This window comes from Pan paniscus, chromosome 12 (genome assembly GCF_029289425.2).
Source record: "Pan paniscus chromosome 12, NHGRI_mPanPan1-v2.0_pri, whole genome shotgun sequence".
NCBI classification, from domain to species: Eukaryota; Metazoa; Chordata; class Mammalia; order Primates; family Hominidae; genus Pan; species Pan paniscus.
This window is the reverse complement of record NC_073261.2, coordinates 101,927,864-101,948,037: the sequence shown is the minus strand read 5'-3', so window position 1 is coordinate 101,948,037 and position 20,174 is coordinate 101,927,864. Positions and strand designations below refer to the sequence as shown.

Genomic DNA, 20,174 nt, shown 5'->3' with positions numbered 1-20,174 from the left:
TTATTTTGAAATATATTTTAGTAGGGTACAGAATTTGAGGTTGACAGGTTCCCCCCCTTCCAATCATGCGCCATTGTTTTCTTATTTGTATAATTTCTGATGAGAAGTTTGCTCTCATGCATACCTTTGTTTTTCTGTACGCAATCTTTTTTCCTCTTCTGGCAGTCTTTAACATTTCTTTCCCCCCAATCACTGGTTTTCAACAATTTGATTATGATAATTGTTGGTGTGATTTTCTTTGTTTATCCTGCTTGGATTTTGTTGAGCCTCTTATGAATCTGTAAGTTTCTGGTTTTGATAGCATTTGAAAAAATTATGCTCATTATTTCTTCAAGTATGTTTTTTATCTTTTTTTTCCTCTGTTTTTTGGACCTCAGTTACATTGATCTTAGCTTGTTTGTGTGTTGCTGCAAATCAGTGGTATTCACTTTCATTATTTTTGTATTTTTCTCCTTTGTGCTTCATTTTGGAAATCTTCTATTGCTATATCTTTAAGTTAACTAAGTGTTAAATCTGCTGTCCTATGCAGTGTATTTTTCATTTCAGATTTTGTATTTTTAATTTCTAGAAGCTCCAATTGGGCCTAAAAAAAGTCTTGCATTTCTGTGTTCAACACTTCCATATCTTTTTCTGCTTTCTTGAATGTATTGAGAATATGTATAACTCTTTTGGCATCTCTGTTTGCTAAGTTCTCTGTCAGTTCTGGGTCTGTTTTTATTGATATTCTCCTGGTTATAGGTCATATTTACATGTCTGGTAAATTTTGATTGTCAGACATTGTAAATTTCATGTTACTGGATGCTAGGTTTTGTGATAAAGAGGCCATTTTTTTTCTTTTCTTTTTTTTTTTTTTTTTTGAGACAGAGTCTCGCTCTGTCACCCAGGCTGGCATGCAGTGGTGCAATCTTGGCTCACTGCAACCTCCACCTCCCGGGTTCACGCCATTCTCCTGCCTCAGCCTCCTGAGTAGCTGGGACTACAGGTGCCTGCCACCATGCTCGGCTAATTTTTTGTATTTTTAGTAGAGACGGGGTTTCACTGTGTTAGCCAGGATGGTCTCGATCTCCTGACCTCATGATCCGCCCACCTGGGCCTCCCAAAGTGCTGGGATTACAGGTGTGAGCCACCACTCTCGGCCGAAGAGGCCATTCTTTTAAGTAATGTTGGTCTAAGTTTTGGCATGCAGTTAAATTTTTTTTGATGCCCTTTAAGACTTGTTTTGTTTTAAGGAGGCTTTGTTAGGGTGAGTCTGGAGCAGCGAGTAGACTTTTCTCCTAGAGCTAATTTAGAAGTTGATACCCTTCTGAGGACTTTACATGATACTTCATGGATTGGGAGGTCTTTTTACTCTATCCTATTGGAATACAAACTATTCATAGCCTTGTATGAGAGTTTCAAAAATTATTTGGCCTTTGTTTTTTTTTGTTTTGTTTTGTTTTGTTTTGTTTTTTGGTTTGCTAGTCCTTTCTCCAACCTCAGGTGGTTTCCTTCCGCACAGGACATATCAGCACTCTCCTAACAGCTTGTGGGAACTCCTTTGCATGTCTCCAAGGCACTGTCTCTGTATGTAGTTTCTTTCTGTTAGGCTAGTCCACAAATTCTGGCTGCCTTGGCCCCACTAAGTGTCAATCTTTGTGACCTCAACTCTTTGAGACTGTAAGGTTCTGTTTAAGCCCCATCTCCCTTCTTTACACTACATCCTGTAAATTGCTTCAAGGGTGTGAGGTCAGGCAAATGTAGGACTCACATCATTTTTTCATCTTTTCTCAGGAATCCCATTCCTGCTCTGACTGTTATCTAATATCTAAAAGCCATTGTTTCATCTGTTTTATCCAGTTTTCTGGCAGTATAAACTGGGAGAACAAATCTAATCTCTGTTACTCCATCATGGCTATTTGTGGAAATTCTTGAGTAACTTCTCCTCCTCCTTTTTCTGTGGATTAAGATGTGGGCCTAAGTTAAAGAAGTTAAGAAACAAGTTGGTTTGATCTCAGTGTTTCAGGTGTTTGGCTTGTCAGTAACTGAGGCAGAAGAGTCCCTAGTTGTCTGTGGTCCAAACTCTTTGATGATGATAAACAGATGATTTCACTTCATGCATTCTCCTCTCAGTTTCAGTGTCGGGAACCTACTACAGTAGTAGGGTAGTTGATCAAGAATTATGGTATTCTGAGTCTTGGTCAGTTGCCACATAGTTTAAATAAGTTCTTAGTACTTTTAACTGAATTAAGACCCATACTTATTTGCGTTTTCTCAGCTATTTCTGTTTGCTGGTATTTACTTTTAATTTTATGAGTTTTTTCTTTGTTTCTGTTAGTTGCTAGTTTATCTAACTGGTTGTCATTTTTCAGCTGGATTATATTTTCTTTATATATTTTGTATTTTTCTGCATCACAGTAATGTTTAGGCTCTTGAAAGTGTTTGACCTTCATGCATTATATCTTTAGTTTTGTTATCTGTTTTTCTAATCTTGCTTTTCTCTACTCAAATGAATGAGTGAATAAATTAGTAATCGAATAAATGTAGACACATATACTCACACACAAAGTGCATTTTCTCAATTCAAACACTATTAATTGTGACATATGCCACAGATTTAATATATTTTCATGAAAAAAGAAACATTAAGTTTATTTTTTAAATCCTTAAAGGTTTACTGACAGAAGTATACATTTATCCATATAACTTCTACCTCATCTTTTTGGGAATCATAAGATTGAGTGTAATCGTCTTCCAAATTCTGACATGCTGCTTTTCCTTACCTGTGCTTGCTTTCTTGGTCTCTTTACACATTATGATTGCCAGTATAATTTTGAGTCATATGGAAATGTGTAGAATTTAACTGCTTTTCTTTTTGGTTGAACTCATGGTTTCAGTTTTTTTATAGATAAGCCGTGAATTAAATAACTTCCTTTTTGAGTCAGCTGGAAACTTTTGACAGATTGATATCCAGCACTTGGGTGATAGTACTTTGTAAAATGCAAATTAGTCACACCAGTGTCTTCCAGCTCTGATAATTCTATGATCTGTTTTGAGAGATTGTGCAGTTTTTACTGCCTTTAATTGCCCTTGCTTGGCTTGCAACAGACAACTTTTGCATTACAATAGCTTTTTATTTCAGTGCTTTGACACGATTCAGTCTTTCTGAAAACATTTTCAAGCAAGTTATGCTTTCAAATTTAAGTTAAAATTCAACTGCATCTGAGTTTACCTGTGCAGTTAACTCAGCTGTGGTCATGGTTGGATTGACAGATACCTTCTATGGGAATGTATTTTCCATAGGTTTACACATGGGTAGGCAGTGACATACCTCACAACGTACTCTTTTGCTTGGCTACTGGCAAATTTTTTTGGATTTTATTTCTGATACTTCTAGTTTCAGAAACCTGAAAATATTATTTTAAGAAAAACAAGTATCTTTAGTATTGAGAAAATCTAGTTTAGTAATTTAGTATACAATGAGCAAGCATAAAATCTGTCAGTGGTAGAATTGTTTAATAAGTTTTGGGATGATCAGATGGCAGTTAGGAAAGTTCATGTAGAGCCTTTTCATATGCAAATGTTATAGTTGACCTTTTTAAATTGGAAAAACTCGTGAAACTGCAAAGAATAGTAATCTTCTAAAGTAAGAAGACTGTAAAGAAGTGATTATAAAAACTAAGCACATCTGTATGAAGAAAACCAACACAATTAAAACTAAAAAGAAAAATAACAAAGTGGAAAACACAAATATGACCTTACATGATTACTGTATTATGAAAATATTTACAACACTAAGATTCCAGTAACTACATTAATAAAGGACATGCCCATTAGCTCTTAAGGAAAAGAGTTCAACATCATTGGTAATTAAAAACAATAGTGAATAACTTTTTTTATACTTACTGAGTAACCATAATAAAGAAGTCCATAGGGAATCAAGTACTCATGCATTGCTTTTGGAATTGGAATAACTCATTTGAGAGGTAGTATGGTAGTATATATCTTAAAAGCCATAAACATATCTAAGGGCATGGATTAATGATCTTACTGTTGGGAATTGACCCTAAGTAAATAAAGAATAAAAAAAGCTATATTAGAGCTGCATTCACAATACTATTACTTATCATAGTAAAAGCTGAAGACAACCTAATTGGTCAACAGTGAAAATTTTGATATGCAAAAGTAATACCTGAATAGTTCATATCCATTACATATAAGTGTAAGCACTGTGACAACTGGGACTGTATCTTTTTTTGTTCTCTGCTGTAAAACCAGTGCTTAGAAAAGCTTGGCATGTGGTGGGTACTGAAAAATTATTAGTAGTATTTTTTTTTAATGAACAACAGAATAATGTTGAGTTAAAAAAGAATTTAAAACATACACATACAGAACCTGTTCTCAGATACCTTAATGAGTAAGGGGGATGGGAAACAAGTTGGTTGATGAAGAGTTCTTAGAGGAATTTGAACTGGGGTTTGCAAGTTTAGTAGAATATGGATTCTCTTGGGAGCCAGGAGGTGGGAGTGCTACTCCAGGAAGAGGGATTTATCTGAGGAAAGACCTGGCAGTAGGAACTGACTGGAGAATAAGGCAGGAGGTTAGGCATATATAAGGACAGAATTCTGAGTGGACTTGTAGCTAACGAGGTAGGACTTTATTCTTCTGTATGAGAAGTCATTGATGCTTTTTCAACAGAGTTTGATATTGAAAGAGCTATATAATTCAAGGAGTTAATCTACCTTTGCCATATAAGACAGGTTCACTCAGTTAAACTAGAGGTCCCCAAACCCTGATGAGAGACTGTTGGAGTTCATGGTTACCAAGGTAGCTAGAGCTTGAGTGGCGAAGACAGTCACAGAGAAGTGAGCCTATAAGTCTGAATCATGTTTCCCTTAAGAGTTGTCACAGCTTAGTAAGCAACACAAACCAATAAGCAGGAAAGTTGAGCAGAAAGTGGCTGCTAACAAACTAAGCTCAGCAGAGTTTTCAGCAGTTTCATGGTGCTAGAGATAGAGGCGTCCTGGTAAACACCCTAGGTTGAACAACTGCATCCTAGCAGTAAGAGTGAACCAGGAGTAGACTAGGTCTTAATAAGATTGAAAACAAGCTTCAAGTTAGCTTGATCTCTGATTTTATTAGCTCTCGCTGCCAACCAGAAAGTAAAGAAACTCTTCAATTGAAGATAAATTTCACATCCTTTATGGTTTTTAATGATACAGTGTTTGACACTGAGTCCCCAGATTCCAGACATGCCAAGAACCAGGAACAAGAGAAAAAACAGATGCAAAAATAGACACAGATGATCAGGTGTGGATGTCAGTAAAAAATGTTGTGCCACTTCTTTCGTTTCTCCTTTGTTTCTGATGAGATGTCTGCTGTCATTTGAATTATTTTCTCTTATAGGTAAATTATCATTTCTCTCTTACTGTTTTTATTACATTTTCTGTGTCTTTAGCTTTCAGAAGTTTAACTATGATATGCTTTAATGTGGATTGCTTTGGGTTTATCCTGTTTATGGTTCACTCGGCTTCTTGAATCTGTAAATTTATGTGTTTTGCCAAACGTGGAAAATTGTCTGGTTTTTTTCTTAGAGCACTTTTTCAGCCCAGCCCACTTTCTTCTCTCCTTGTTGGATTCCATGGCAGAAGATAGATCTTTTGTTAGAGCTTGATCTTTTGTTAGCATTAGATCTTTTGTTAGGTCTTGAGGCTCTAATTATTTGTTTTCAGGCTATTTTTTCTCTGTTGTTTAGACTGGATAGTATCTATTGTTCTGCATTCTGGTTCAGTGATTCTTTCCTCTGTCCTTTCCATTCTACTGTTGCATCCATCCATTACATCTTTTGTTTTACCTATTTTTCAGTTCTGAAATTTCCATTTGGTTCTTCTTTATATCTTTTCTTTCTTTGCAGTATGTTCTTTATATCTTGCTTTGTTTTTGAGACTCTCAGTTATTTTGTTGTTTCAAGTATGTCTGTAATGGCTCCTTGAGTCATTTTTGTGACAGCTGCTTAAACATGTTTTTCAGATAATTTTAACACCTCCATCATCTTGGTATTGGCATCTGTGGATTGCCTTTTTTCATTCTGTTTGAGATATTCCTGGATCTTGGTATGATGAGTGATTTTTATTTGATACCTGGACATTTTTAGTATTACATGCTGACACTCTGGGTCTTATTTAAATGTTCTGATTTAGTTGGCTTCCTCTGGCCCTGCCCCCGCATGAGAAGGAGGGAAGCCTCATTACTTTCCTGTGGGGATACAAGTCCAGGTTCTCTACTTTGCCTCTCTTGACACTCAATTTAGGGAGAGATTCTTTGTTACTGCTGGTCATGGATGGGAGTTCTTGCCCACATTGATTTCTCCCTGGCTGGGAGGGGCAGGAATGTGTCATTATGGTTCCCCACATATCCTCCACAGGGTGATAGTCTCTTTACTGTGTGATGGTGAAAGGCCTGACTCTACTAGGCTTCTCCAAAAACAGCCTGTGTCAGAAAGAGAGAAGGGTACCTTGTTACCACTAGGTGAAGGTCCAAGCTCTCCATGTGGTCTTCACTGACACTGTGGAAAAGGAGGTCTCATTATCACGTGGCAGAGACTGGCTCCCTACTGGCCTTCTCTGACATCACCATTGTGGGGAGAATTGAGTGCCTTATTACAGCCGGAGGAGAGCAGACATCTAGGCTCCCTACTTCACCTTTGCTGGTGGGGGTGGGAGCTACAGGCACAGAGTTGTTTTTTACTTCTGTTTTTGTGTTTTTGGTGATGTTTGGCTAGGTATAATGGGCTCTGTCTGGATTGTCTCTTTCCTTATTCTTTGCCTGGAGAGAACAGGATTTTGTTTTGTTTGGCTGGTTGGTTTTGGGGGGAGTCTGGGCCTATGGGTTTTTTCGGGCTGCCAGCTTCTTCAGCTCCAAGGTCATAACATATAACAGAAACAGAAAACTACAGGCCAATATTCCTGATAAACACAGATGCAAAAATCCTCAATGAAATACTAGCAAACTGAATCCAACAGCACATCAAAAAGATCACACACCATGCCTAAGTGGGATTTATCCTAGGAATGGTTCAACATATGCAAATCAATAAAAGTGATTCATCATATCAACAGAATGAAGTACAAAATCATATGATCACCCAAAAGATGTAGAAAAAATCATTTGATAAAATTTAACATCCCTTCATGCTAAATCTCTCAACAAATTAGACATAGAAGGAATATATCTCAATACAGTTAAAGGCCATATATGACAAACCCACAGCTAACATTATACTGAATGGGGAAAAGTTGAAAGTTTTTCCTTTAAGGAAAGGAATAAGACAAGGATGCCCACTTTCATCACTCTTATTCAACATAGTACTGGAAGTCTTAGCCAGAGCAAATAGGCAAGAGAAGGAAATAGAAGGCATCTACATTGGAAAAGAGGAAGTCAAATTGTCTCTGTTTGCAGATGACATGATCTTATATATAGAAAAACCTAGAAACTCCACTTTTTTTAAATCAGTTTTAAAATTGATAAACGAATTCAGTAAAGTTGTAGGATACAAAATCAACATACAAAAATCAGTAGCATTTCTATATATCAGTAATGAACTAGCCTGGAAAAGAAAGCAATTCTATTTACAATAACCACAAAAAAACCCCACCTAGGAATAAATTTAACCAAGGAGGTGAAATATCTCTACAATAAAATCTACAAAACACTGATGAAATAAATTGAAGAGGACATACAAAAAATGGAAACATATTTCATGTTCATGGATTAACAAAGAGCTAATATTGTCAAAATGACCATACTACCCAAAGCAATGTACAGATTCAACACAAGCCCTATCAAAATACCAATGACATTCTTCACAAAAATAGAAAAAAAGATCCTAAAATTTGTATGAAACCACAGACGACCCCAAATAGGCAAAGAATTCCTGAGGGGTGGGAGAGGACCTTGGAGGCATCACATTATCTGACTTCAAAATATACTGCAAAGCAGTAGTAACCCAAACAGCATGCACTGGCATAAAAACAGACACATAGACCAATGGAGCAGAAGAGAACCCAGAAATAAATCTACATATTTATAGCCAACTGATTTTTAACAGAGGCACCAAGAACATACATTCGGGAAAAGACAAGCCTCTTCAATAAATGGGGCTGGGAAAACTGGATATGCAGAAGAATGAAACTAGACCCTCATCTCTCATCGTATACAAAAATCAACTCCAAATGGTTTAAGACTTAAATGTAAAATCTGAAATGCTTCAGGATATTTATCTGGGCAAAGATTTCATGGCTAAGACTTCAAATGCACAGGTGCAACAAAAGCAACAATAGACAAATGGTATTATATCAAGCTAAAAAACCTCACAGCAGAGAAAACAATCAACAGGGTAAAGAGACGACCTGAAGAATGGGAGAAAATATTTGCAAACTATTCTTCTGATAAGAGATTAATATCAAAAATAAGTAAGAAACTCAACAGCAAAAAGCCAATAATTCAGTTAAGAAATAGGCTAATGATCTGACTAGACATTTCTCAAAAGGAATATGCAAAAGGCCAACAAATATATGGAAAAAATATTAAACTTCAGTAATCATTAGGGAAATGAAAATCAAAGCCATAATGAGGATTATTTCACCTCAGAATGGCTATTATCAACAAGACAAAAAATAAATGCTGGCAAGGATGTGGAGGAAAGGGCACTCATACACTATTTGTAGGAATATAAATTAGAACCACCGTTATGCAAAACAGTGTGGATACTCCTCAAAACTAAAAATATAACTGCCATGTGTTTCAGCAATCCCACTACTAGGTATTTACCCAACGTAAAGGATAACAGTATGTCGAAGAGATATCTATATTCCCATATTTATTGCAGCATATCACAGTAACCAAGATACGGAATCAACCTAAATATGTATCAACAGATGAATGGATAAAGAAAATATGATATATATACAGAATGGAATACTATTCAGCCATAAAGAAGAATGAAATCCTGTCATTTGGAGCAATGTGGATGAACCTGGAGGACTGTATATTAAGTTAAATAAGTCAGACACAGAAAGACAAATATAGCACATTTTCACTCATATTGTGGGAGCTAAAAAAATTTGAGCACGTATAAGTAGAGAGATAATTGTGGTTACTAAAGGCAGGAAGGATAATCGGGAGGCAGGTATTGGGAGAGGTTGGATAACAGATACAAAATTATAGGTTAGATAGGAATAAGTTCTGGTGTTCTGTAGCAATGTAGGGTGACTATCATTAACAAGAATTTAGTTTGTATCTTTAAATATCTAGAAGAGAGGATTTTGAACGTTCCTAACACAAAGATGATGAATGTTTAAGGTGATTGATATGCCATTACCCTGATTTGATTATTACACATTTTATATATGTATTGAAATATCACCGTACCCCATAAATATAGTTACTAAATGTCAATTTTTTAAAAAGCTATTATTTTTCAAATGATAAAAAAGAAGTATTTTGTAGAATGTTAATTATCTATATTCCATTTTATTAAAATATATACAATTTTGTTTTTGTTTGCTTCAAGAGAAATGTCCCAGTGTAGTTTATATATTAATTATGCATATCTTAATGAATTCAGAATAGTACTTTAAATATATTAAGTTTATTTACTGCTCCCCCTCCCATTTTCCAAAGTAGACTGCATTAATTTCATGTGATTGATCCAAGTAGATCCAATTGATTGACTTACTGTTTTCCTAATTTCAGGTTCCAGTTACAGCTATATCAGAGAATTAGTTAATCGCCTCAGAAATCACTAAATACTACCCTGAGGGGGTTAGAAATTAACAGGGTAAGTTGAATATCATCTTAAATACTATCTGGATTTTTATAGTGAATTCCTAATTTGGGCCTATAGTGTGTCAGGCAACAGTTGGACACTGGGAAGAAAATTCTTTCTTTTATTTTCCATGCCTGTAGTGGTTTTCAGTTTTCTTTTGGATCAGGGCCCCTTTGAGAGTCTGCTTAAAGCTGTGTAGATCTTTTCACAAACATTCACACATGTTCAGTCAGAGTTTGAAGATCTTCGAAAATTTCCTAAAGTTCACAGACCATTGGGCAACCCTGTGCTTTGCAGTATTTCAGACGTTTTTACAGGCTTTGTTTCTCTTTTAAATATTACAACTCTATGAATTAGTGACTGGTATTGATATTTTACATTGAAGAAACCGGTGTTCAAAATGGTATGTGACTTTTCCTGTAATGCAGCTGTCAAATGTGAGGCTAGAATTGAAGACTTTCCCAAATTTTAATAATACTGTTGGCTTTTTTTAAGGTTCTTTCTTCTTAATATGTCAAATTGCTCCTTAGTAAGATTGTGTCAGCCTTTCCTCATTGTCAGCAAGTGAGCATGCCTGCTTCACCACATTATCCCATTGGGTGTTCCCCCACCCTAGTGTTTGCTAAATTGGCATGTAGATAATTGCATTTCATTTTAATTTGTTTCTTTGTTGTATTTAGAGTTCTCTATCCACTTATCCATTGGAGTCTTACCAATTTTTATAGCATTATATATGAATTTTGAATATATTAAGAATATTTGTCATGTTTTGTGCAAATACATTTACCCTTTCTATTTGCCTTTTTACTTTGTGATTTTTTTATGTATAGAAGTTTTGAAATGTTTAAGTATTCAGATCTACTTTTTCCTCTACATTTTTTCTCTTTTTTTAGTGTAGAAATTTCCAAATGCTTGATACATCTCAATGAATGCAGACACATTCACAGATTTTTTTTTTTAACATAATGGCAATCTAAAAGATTAAAAAAGGAATGCCACTTAAGTTACAGTTTTTTGACTTCCTTTTGTCATATGTTTATTGGCTATTGGTCTTTCATCTTCTTTAAATATTTTTAAGTATTTAATCTTTCATAATTTTTATAAATGATATGTAGAAATCTAGATTATTAGTTCTGATAGCATTTAGTAAATGTTTCATTTTTACCAAGATTTCAAAGTATAGTCTACCCAATGTAAGATTTTCATATACACGTATATTTCTTTGTCTCTATTAATGTTCCTTTGATCTAATTATCTGTCACAGCATAATTATGATGTATTTTTAATGTTATTGTAGCTTTAAAGTCCTCTTTTATTAGTTTTTCAAAACTGTTTTATTCTTTGATATTTTTCCAAATTAACTTGAGAATATATTCATCAAATTAAAAAGTAAACATATGAAGGATTTTTAATTATGATTGCATTGAGTTAAAGATTCATTTGGGGCCAGGGGCGGTGGCTCACGCCTGTAATCCCATCACTTTGGGAGGCTGAGGCGGGTGGATCACCTGAGCTCAGGAGTTGGAGACCAGCCTGGGCAACATGGAAAAAACCCGCCTCTACTAAAAATACAAAACATTAGCTGGGCGTGGTGGCGGGCTCCTGTAGTCCCAGCTACTCAGGAGGCTGAGGCAGGAGAATGGTGGGAACCCAGGAGGCGGAGCTTGCAAAGAGCCGAGATCGTGCCACTGCACTCCAGCCTGGGTGACAGAGCAAGACTCGGTCTCAAAAAAAAAAAAAAAAAAAAAAATTAGCTGGGCCGGTGATGTGCGCCTGTGGTCCCAGCTACTTGGGTGGCTGAGGTGTGAGAATTGCTTGAGGCTTTTTGTTTGTTTGTTTGTTTGTTTAAGACAAAAATCTTCCTCTCTTGCTCAGGCTGGAGTGCAGTGGCATGATCTGGGCTCACTGCAGCATCTACCCATCAGGCTCAAGGGATTCTCCCAGCTCAGCCTTCCTAGCAGCTGGGACCGCAGGTGCACAGTGGCACAATCTCAGCTCACTGCAACTTCTGCCTCCATAGCTCAAGTGATCCTTCCACCTCAGCCCCAGAGTATGCCCAGCTAATTTTTGTTTTTTGTTTTTTGTTTTTGTATAGACGGGGTTTCACCACATTGCCAAGGCTGGTCTCAAACTCTAGGCTCAGGCAGTCTGCCTGCCTTGGCCTCCCAAAGTGTTGGGATTACAGGCGTGAGCCACCATGCCTGGCCAGCTTGCTATATTTCTTTATGTTTTTTCTACACATATGCAACTTGGAATTAGATCTCTGTCCTCTCAGAGACTTTCCTTATGCTGTCTGGCTCCCAGGAGCCTCTTTTCCTAGTCCTTTCACTAGTGGCAGGGGTTATTCTTTCTCTTAGAGTCTTAGTGTCGCCCTCCCCCACTGTTTTGCCCCAGAGAAATACATAGTGAAGATTCTTCCCATATTCTTCCTACTACCCTGGCCCCTTTCCCGTTTCTCAGGACAGAAGGACAGGTTTCTCTTAGGCTTTCAGATGTGCTGCCTCAGTAGTGCAGCTTCATAACAGACTGGCTTTGAGGCAGAGTCAGCAGAGAAGAAAAAAAAAAAAAGAAACTGGAAACTCCCCTCGTACTGCTCCAAACCACACACTGTAGCCCACAGATGCTTGTTTTACACCCACTAGAAAGAGGGGGTTTCTCCTGGAGTTTTGCCATGTGTGTCTGCTGCCTAATTCTGGGACTCTGCCCACCCTCAGGTCAAAGTGGTAGATAAAGGAAGGATTAAAAAAAAAAATAGGAAACTCACCGTCATATTGGTTATTCTTCATATTTTGACTTTCTTCTCCAACGCACCTGACATTGTTATTTTTCAGTTTTCAAGAAGTTGCTTTTAGTATTCTGCCCAGAGTTTTTAGTTGTAATTAGTGAGGGAGATAGGCTGTAAAGGGCTTATTCCATCTTGACATTCACTGAAAGTCACATTATTTCATTTTGAAAATAATTTTTGTTTTGATTTTCCCAAAATTCTTCTTGTTCCTTGACTATTATAAGAACAGATTTTTGTTGTTGTTGTTCTGTGCATATACTGGCCTCTTGAATCTCTCTCAAGATACCAATACAGTTAGGAACATTTTATTTATTTTTGTTGCCTTACTGTATTTTCTTTGGGTCATTGTGTCTCTACTTCTACACTTTATTGCCTCTCTTGGTTTTTATTAAGTGGCCAGTGATTGTTAGCTTTCTTCTTTACAGTATGTTCAAGTAAAGGTCACAATCAGTGGTTGTCTTACTTGAATGTATATACCCATTGCTTGGCGGCCCAGGTAAAATGTAGATTCCTGGTCCCATGGACAAAAATCTGATTCAGTAAGTCTAGAGTAGGGCACATAAACACCTTAAATTCTTTTGATGCTGATAGTTGAATGATAGCCCTTGAAATCTTGGAAACTGGTGTAATTCTGTACAGCTCATTATTCCCCTTTACAAAATACTGTCTTACCCACTGAGCATCATGGCTGACCATGGGACTCTGCAGTTGGCTTCCCGCTTGCTGTGGTGAGTGAGAGGTGGGCTTTCCCTCCCCTCCCCTCCCCTCCCCTCCCCTCCCCTCCCCTCCCCTCTTTGGAGACAGGATCTCATTCTGTCACCCAGACTGGAGCACAGTAGTGTGATCATGGCTCACTGCATCCTTGACCACCCAAGATCTAGGAAACTTTCCACCTCAGCCTCCCGAGTAGCTGGGACTACAGGTGCTCGCCACCATACCCATTCATTTTTCTGTTTTTGTAGAGGTGGAGTCTCTGTATGTTGCCTAGGCTGGTGTGGAACTCCCAGCCTCAAGCAATCCTCCCACTTCGGTCTCATTGGGATTACAACCGTGAGCTACTGTTCCTGGACTCATTTTTCTTATCATGCACTTGCAGAGACAAGGCTAATAGCGGGGCCCTGTCCCTCGGTTTCTGCTGTTGGAAAGGAATTTTTCTGCAGGGAGAGTTCTGATTAGTTCTGAGTTGCCTTCCTTTTTCCCCCCTCTCTCTGTTGAGATTGTCTTTAGCCTGCTATTATCTCCATTTCAAAGTTCACACTATAAGCCCTCAGACAAAGACTTTAGACTCATGATAAATGCTGTGGCTGACACTTACTTGTCTTTAGAGTTGTACTGGCCATCATTGGTGTTTTTTCACTCAGTCGTTTTGTGGCCTGCCCATACCCCCAGGCCCTTCTGACCTCAGGTCTTTAGTAGGAGAAGAGGTAGATGAATGGGCTCACTCTGCCATCTTAATTGAATGTCCACTGTTAATCTTAAGGTGATATTGGTTTCTAATGTGCAGGGTATTTCTGTTGAATTCTCAGATATAATAGTCATCATGAAATCTGTAGTAGGATCACACCTTATGTATACTCAGGTGTGCAAAGAAAATATAGCTTCTTTATTTTTCTTATCTCTTCCTTTTGATGAACCCTGGTCACTGGATGGCCGGAAGAAGAGTACCAGACTTACTCCCATCTGGTAAACTGGGTCTTATCCAATAATTTAAATAGTTGTGTTTGGATATTTCAGCTTCTGGATACTACTCATTCAAATATTATCTCTTTCCTCAGACCTGCCCACAACAGAATCTAGACTTACGGGTTGGCTTGTGTGACCTTGTGGTGGAAGCACACCAAGACCCTCAATCTATCTACTGTCTTTTCTGGTTTCTTACTGGTCTCTCCCTGGAATTGTGGCCACTGAGGTACTACCAGAACTATCGTTTGAGGTACTACCAGAACTGTCTGAGACCTGTTCTTTTTGCTCCTAGGATGCATTGTCCATCTTTCCTGGTGTCACAGATAGCCTGAGGTCTGGCTTGGCCCCCTGAGCCTGGTATTCTCTCTTCCAGGCCTCTTGCTATGGAATTACTTTATCCCTCTGGCAAAGTCGTCAATCTGTATCTTAAGTTACCTTTCCCGTACTACTTTAGAGCACACAGAAGTTTCCTAAGGTACATTTCCTAAGTGTACCTTCCGTGGCACATGAGAAATAAGGGAGATGCCAGAGCTGATCTCACATTCCTTCTCAATCTTCCTGTGTTTCTGTGCATATATTTTGGAGTGGCTATCTCCAGCTTCTGTTGAGTAGGGAGAGGAAAGAGGTTGGTGGTGTGTATGTGTATGTGTGTGTGAAAGTGTGTGTGTGTTTGTGCGCACACGCGCCACATGGCAGGGAAGTTCCTGGAAGGCAGTCATTTTGTACAGTCTTAGTGGGAAGTGAAGCTGACTGTTCTAGCTCCCAGATTTCCTTACTCCGTCAGACATTCTTTTCTTTTGCCGCATCTGCCTGAAAGATGATGATGGGAGTATTGGTCACTTGCATCTTCTGTCTCTGTCTCACCTTTTAATCCCACAATCCTTCATCCAGAATCAGGAGTTTGGGGCTATAATTCATATTTTTTCTAATTTATATCATCTTTCTACCCTAATTGACAGGCCCCATGTTCTGACTGTCATGAGCAGAAGGGATATCTGCTCTGTACTGTGGAAGAAACTATAATCCTACTCTTTTCAATCTTGGCCAGAAACTATTAGTGTCTAACAAATTCCTTCTTTGGGAAAACCAGACTTTCAAAAACTTTTATCTTAGTGTAAAATTCTTTCTTTAATTCATAAGGTAAATATTAACTATTTCTTTCTCTTTTCAGTTTTAAACTTTACCAAAGATATGGATGCTACTCATAGAATAGGAGGGAAGTCAGTGGAAGGAAAAGCAAATGAGAAAAGCATGTCAGTATCTTTTCATAATCATGAGAGCATATCTACTCTCAGTACTCCCATTTCTCAAGACTTCCTTGGCTTTTCTTACATTTACTTTTTTAATTGTAGTAGAGACTCTTACAAGATTATGCTTCTAAAACATATTATAGTTATTTGATTTGTATTAAGCTTATAACTTTGATATTTTTAATTACAGTTTTCTCAAATAGGAAAATAGTGTGTCTCTATTTTTTCAAATCTTCTCAAAATATTTATCAATAAGGTTTTATAAAATTTTGAAATGTGGATTTAATAAATATGTCTCACATTCTTTTGAGGAAATTTTTTTTCTTTTTAGTTTTTAAGAGAGTAAAATCCAGGTTGCAACTCAGTTTCTTCTGCCTTGTAGCTCTTCCCTGTGTGGACCCATGGCACTTTGTTTATTTGTCTTTTGTAGAATTCCTCATATTTGTGTTTACCAAACTGTAGTCAGCTCAGTGCAGGGAATCAGACATTGCTTGTCTTTATTTGCCCTAGTGCCCAACAAATTCCTGCTCATGATAGGCATGGGGAAATCAGCAATTCCTGTGCTCCTTTCCTGATTTATTTTCTCCATAGGACTTACCATGTTCTAACATACTGTATTGTTTATTTGTTTTATTTATTGTCTGTCTCTTCTCACTGAATTATAAATAGCATGTAGGCAGAGATTTTGAACGATTTTGCTTACTACTGTATTCCTAACACCTAGTGGAGCACCTGTCATGAAGGTGACCAGTATTTGTTGAATGATTAATAAATTATCAAAATTTAGATAATTGCCTAAATTATATCATATGATCTATAAAATACTGTAAGTATAAACTTCTGGTATAAAAAATAGTAATGTAATTGGAAAGGTACATTAAAAGCTAGGAAGACCTTAATATATAATCTACTATCCCATTTTGTGAAATGAGCAAGAAATAATTTAAGCACAAAGCCCAAGCTAATTGTGGAAATGGACCAAGAATTTAGAACTCTTAAGTAAAACATAATAATAATGTCAACTGGACATGTGGTAAGCAGTATATATGGTTGTAGTTAAGAAAAAGTACAGGTTCTGCAATCAGACATTTCTAGGCAAGTTTCTTGATCTCTCTGTGCCTTAGTTTCCTCCCCTGCAAACTAGGAAAAAATTGTATCTTTCTTATAGATTGTTCTAAGACATCTATGAAATAAAGTGTAGTAACTCTTAGCACACTGTCTGGCATTTAGTGAAGGCTCAAAAAGTTAGCTTCCATTATTACTATTTGGAATATCTGCCATCTGTAGCTTGTGGATGTGAGAGTTCTTTAGTTTTTGGTGGGGCTTTTAAAAAATAGTTCCTAGAGGCCAGGCTATCTTTTAGTCTTTCCTTCAATCCCTCTGATATGCCAAGCTCCCCAGTTCTCTGAATTGATGCATCTACTCTTCTATTGGCCTAGAGAACACTCTTCTCTGACATGCTTTGCTTCTTTAACACCTACTTATCTTTCAGGTCTCTTCCTATTTCTCTCATTTTAAAATTTTTATTTTAAGAATTTATAAATATATACAAAAGTAGAGAGTATGATGAATCCATCACCATTTCTATGTATCCATTACCCACCATCGATAGCTGTGGGGATTTGATCTCTTTAAAAATTAAAAAAAAGTTTTCTTGAAATCCCAGTAAATACCTTTTATTTTTTTCTTCCTAGCACATTAACACAATTTGCAATCATGTATTTAATGTCTCTTTTCTCCATTAGTTTATAAGCTCCATAAAAGCTGTTTTCTTTATTGTGATATATCCAGTGTCTCATACAGTGCCTGAAACATGATAGGTTCTCAAATGTGAAAGGAATGAATTATTTAATAACTGAAAACGTCGCTAAGGGGTTTGAAAAGATGAGCATTTGATGAAAACTTTTTGAAAAAGATTGGTAAGAATGACTTAGGCAGCTTTATATTAAAACGATAGGTACCGTTAGGCTCAGATTCATATACTTATTAAGCAACCTTGTGCTCTTAATTTTTTTCCAAGTAAGCTTCTGTGTAAAGCAAACTCAGTGACCTTGTGAAGAGAATATTATTTGAGTTTATAAGATATTGTCCATAGTAAATAACTAAATTAGCTTTGGGGGATCACTCTTGGGCAAGGTAAAATGATCCCTTGAGGTGCTGGGCCTTCTGGGCTGAGAGATCAAGCACCTTGACGGCTCATAGAGAAGTTATCATCTTGAAGCCTTTACCCAGCCATCAACCTACTCCTTGTTGCTATAGCTTCATTTGATGAAATTTAAGAAAACTGTTTTTCTCTTCAAATTGCTATCCCCTCCTAATTTTTTTTTTTTTTTTTTTTTTTTTTTGATACTGTTTTGAACCAGTAACCATGGTTTCTTGTAGAGGCTCCTTGGGAGCTTTAACAACATCAGTCAGTTTCACAGCTGGAAGCAGAGTGATCTAGATAAAAGCATAATAAAAAAGCTTACTGAGGTTTTTTTCCCCCCTGTTATAACAATTCTTTCATTAGGGAGCACTTTGCATAAAGTGAAATGTTCTCTGTTCCCACTGAAGTAGACATTTTAATTTAAATTAACAGTAACGTAGCACCTGGTTCCTTTTTAGAGTCTAGAAAAGGGAGGTAATACTACCATTCACCTGTCCTTCACCTGAACCTACCCTGTCTCTGTCCCCTTCTTTTTTTGTTTCTATTTTCTTACCATCTTTCTGGGCCAATGGTGAGTGATAGTAATACTGACATTTGGGGTTCAAGATGGATGAAGTCGTGAAGTTGTAGCTTTGCATTAATGAGGGAAAAAGGAGTTAAGTAGCAATAAAAACTTGATACAGTGGTACCAGGAGTTTATTTGTCAGGATCAGGAAGAGTCAAGGACTGGCTCTTGTCAGAGGGCCAGAGTAAGTAATTTGTTAGAAGTCAGCATTGGCAGCAAGCACTGTCTTGACGGATGGCACTATTGAGAAGGGAAAGGAAACCTATATTTATTAAACTCTTTACAGAAAAGCTTGCCAACCCTCATTGAGATAGACTGGATCAGTCTACCCTGGACTGGATATGAGAATGGTTATATTGTGGGGAAAGCACGCTCTTAGGTTATACTGCTTGTGGATATTAGTATAGCTGTGGCATAAAAGGAGGGTGATGGGAATTTGGATGAGAGTAGTGGGTCTTCTGGGCCTTTCTTTATCGAAAGTCTAAACCCTGCCTGTGAAAGGAAACTCCAAATGTAAACATTGAATGTTTATTTTTTTTTTTACACATTTCTTTGTCCTTCCTACATGTATACCTATGTCCATACTCCCACATGGATTTACTGTAATTCTGTTATTCGTATACTTACATAAATGTGGACTTACACAAGCATCCTAATTGGAAATGACCTTGGAGATGACGTTTCAACATCCTTATTTTACAGGTGGCAAAAACTAAGTCCCTTACAAGTTATATGCCTGGTGTCACAAAAGCAGGTTAGTGGCAAGTTTTGGGAGTAAAACCCTGGTTCTTTGAATTCTTGTTGTCATGCGTACAGGTATTCACATATGAAGTCTGCTCTATAAGGCCTCACCCAATATGTATCTTTAGCTTTAAGTAGCCTTTCTTAGAAAACTAAAACAGCTGAAGAGAAGAGAAGCATTAAATCTAGATTCTTCTAACTTAACTCTGCTACTAATTATCTTTGCAATTTTTAGGAACTGTACCATTCTTTGATAAACAGAAATAAGGATCCAGAAGATAAATTGGAATTATAAAGATTACTGTGGACTAAGATCCTGATATTTGCCTCATTTCCTGATCCCTTTCACAGTGTAATTTATGTGAAGGAAATGTACAATTATTCAAGTAAACACGGTACTAGATTCACAGTTCCTAAGTATAATAATTTATAAGTGGAACATTGAAGAATCCAGAATTCATGTTGCTGTAAACATGTTACATAAGCTTATTTAAATGTTTTCCTTTTGTGAATTCAATAAATGGTAATTTGTAATTTATAATAAAACATACTTAATTTATGATTTCGTAACTTACTGAAAAAAACTTTAAGAAAATTAGGTATCGTTCAACTGAAAAGACAAAAGGAATATACCAGAAATTATAGCCATTTTATTTTCATGTTCCTGATGGGGGTATTGCTGTCACAATTGGGGCAGAGTCATTATTTTTCTCAAATTCAGGATTAGAAAGGTCTTTGCCTTTATTGCATCAGAACATAATCACAGAATTTCTTCTTGCTGGTTCCCTGGGGACACTCTTTAGACAAGAGAAATCCTAGGAGAAATTTGCACAAAAGATGTACATCGGAAACTAAACTACAAGAGCAGATATTAGCATGCTTTTGGTTTGTTGTGCAGATGGTTTATAAAATCCTTAACATTGGTATTACTTGCCTATTTTTAATTAACCTCTAAAGAATTGTGTAATTGTTACTTCTTTCCTTCTCTATGATAAGTCAGCCCTCTCAGCTTTCTTTCCTGATACAGTTGAAAGCATTTTAAATTTTATCCTTAGAAATACAAATACTGAACAAATTAATGTTGTAGTTCAACATACTTAACCAATCTTAATTATAAATTAGGATGTGATGAGACTGTTTCACTTTTAAAATACATGATTGATGTTTAATCTTTCAGAAATTTAAGCTATTATAGTAATGCA

The 20,174-nt window shown here is 36.8% G+C and overlaps 2 protein-coding genes across 6 annotated transcripts in view; both read left to right on the top strand.

Moving 5' to 3' along the window:
• LOC117979008 (collagen alpha-2(I) chain-like) overlaps nt 1-9,814 on the top strand; it is a 94,241-nt gene extending 84,427 nt beyond the window's left edge. Inside the window, exon 7 of the mRNA XM_034952441.2 lies at nt 9,730-9,814. The gene's annotated coding sequence lies outside the window, so the exon portion shown is untranslated. The remainder of the gene's footprint in view (nt 1-9,729) is intronic.
• The window catches only part of NCOA1 (nuclear receptor coactivator 1), a 276,241-nt gene that overhangs the window by 83,231 nt on the left and 172,836 nt on the right, over nt 1-20,174 (top strand). For 4 of the 5 annotated variants that reach the window (XM_055108162.2, XM_034952724.3, XM_055108164.1 and 1 more), the window contains exon 1: nt 18,933-18,985. The exons of the other annotated variant lie outside the window; for it this stretch is intronic. The gene's annotated coding sequence lies outside the window, so the exon portion shown is untranslated. Of the gene's footprint in view, nt 1-18,932; nt 18,986-20,174 lie in introns of those variants that run through there. 5 annotated transcript variants of the gene reach the window in all.